The sequence below is a fragment of the Lygodium microphyllum genome, chromosome 11 (assembly GCF_053477565.2).
Source record: "Lygodium microphyllum isolate KBCC chromosome 11, Lygodium_microphyllum_v1.1.10, whole genome shotgun sequence".
NCBI classification, from domain to species: Eukaryota; Viridiplantae; Streptophyta; class Polypodiopsida; order Schizaeales; family Lygodiaceae; genus Lygodium; species Lygodium microphyllum.
In genome coordinates this window covers 161,791,122-161,793,334 of record NC_141145.1, presented here as the reverse complement: position 1 = coordinate 161,793,334, position 2,213 = coordinate 161,791,122, and positions in this window count along the sequence as shown.

The following is a 2,213-nucleotide window of genomic DNA, read 5'->3' as shown; positions in this document are numbered from 1 at the left end:
TTCAGGGAAGCCTCTTTGTTCCCGGCGTCGGAGGAATGCTTCTACTTCAAAGGGACCATTGGAATGGAGCATTGGTACGCACCGTCCCCATTGGTTGTCGGGATAGAACCTGCGCAGAAGACGAGCATGAAATGCATTATGAACACAAACACTGTCTAGCAGGTCCAACTTGTAAGTGACTTCGTTCAGCACTTGAGTGATTCGGTAGGGTCCATAGTAGCGGTGATTGAACTTTGGGGTCATGTTTTTGGGAAGTGACATATTCTTAGAGCTCACTAGGACCATGTCTCCTTTGGCGAATAGTACAGCCTTTCTCTTCTTGTTTGCTCTGTCATTGTTATCTTGCTCCGATCGAGACTTTACTTAGCTGCTGCATTGCGATCTCTCCATTTCTTCAAGAATTCTTCTGCATCTTGATCCTCTGCTTTGGCCGCTCCTGATGCTAATGCCAGTGGTATGATGACTTCTTTTCCTATGGCTAACTCAAAGGGAGTGTACCCTGTAGTCGAGTGGATGGAGCTATTATAGTGAAATTCCAAGACATCAAGGTACAAGGCCCAATCTTTCTGATCCACTCTAGCATAGCTGCGGAGGTAATCTTCGATGCCTTGGTTGACTCGTTCTGTCTGTCCATTTGTCTCCGAGTGGAAGGATGATGAGAATCTCAATTGGGTTTCCAGAGTCTTGAAGAGTTCCTTCCACATGTCGCTCATGAATCTTCCATCTCTATCTGATACAATGGCCAGTGGTAAGCCATGCAATTGGAATACATGTGTGAAAAAGAGGCGTGCTACCTCCTTGGCATTCAGTGGTGGTTTGGCCGGGATAAAGTGGGCCTGTTTGGAAAAATAGTCCACCACTACAAAGATGATTGTGTACCCATGGGACTCCGGTAGTTCCACAATGAAGTCCATGCTGATGACATCCCATGGGCGGTTGGGTACTGGTAATGGTTGTAGTAGTCCGGCTAGTCTTGATCTGGGTGCTTTGGCCATTTGGCAAGTGGGGCAAGTTTTGATGTAGTCTATCGCTTCTTCCTTCATGTTCGGCCAAAAGAACTACCTCTTTGATGAAGTGATAACAAAGCTCAAAGTGCTTAGTCTTTTGTCAACATGTCTTCCATAATTAGAGTCTATATGGTCCACAACTCCAATATCCTAGCCACCATAACAAATGCATATATTTGGTATGCCTATAAGGTATCTCATGATATCCTTCACCACATTCCAATGTCATCGGCCCCTTCTCCACCATGTCCTTCTCCATCCATTCATGTACCTTCTACCTTTCCTATTTATCAGTTAACACCCTTTGTGATTATCATATCATCCACATAAATAACCAACACTACCAATCCTCTGTCTGTCTTTTTTGTGAACGGAGTATGATTAGCCCTGCCAACCATGAAACCCAAACTCTACAAGTGTTGATCCTTGCATGCCATGCTCTAGGAGCCTGTTTCGGCCCATATAAAGATTTCTTCAGCTTATAGACATAGTGCAGAAACTTAGGGTGTGCATACCCTTCATGCTAATCCATGTGAACATCCTCTTCCAAGTCACCATTGAGGAAAGCATTCTTAACATCCATTTTACATCCCCCCCACCCCCCATGACACGACAAGATGCGACACGCCCCCCCATGACATCCCCACCGGGGCACGTTGCGTTGGGTCGTGTCATGGGTGGGGGGGTGGGGTGGGGATGTCATGGGGAGGGGGGGGGCGGCACGTTGCGACATGGTGTGGTGCGTCACATGGTCATAGGGGGGGGGGGGGGCGCGTCGCTTCGTGTGGTGTCATGGGGGGTGGGGGGGATGTCATGGGGGGGCACGTCGCGTCGTGCCGTGTCATGGGAGGGGGGGGTTGCGTCATGGGGGGTGGGGTGGGGGGGGGGGGGGATCATGGGGGGTGGGGGGGATGTCATGGTGGGAGACACGTCACGACGTGTCGTGTCATGGGGGGTGGGGTGGGGATGTCATGGGGGGGGTGGCGCGTCGCATCGTGTCGTGTCAAGGGGCGGGCGTGTAGCATCGTGTCGTGTCATGGGTGGGGGGGTGGGGTGGGGTGGGGATGTCATGGGGAGGGGGGGGGGCACGTCGCATCGTGTCATGTCATGGGGGGTGGGGGGCGATGTCATGGGGGGGGGGGGGGGCACGTCGCATCGTGTCGTGTCATGGGGGGTGGGGGGGGATGTCATGGGGGGGGGCACGTC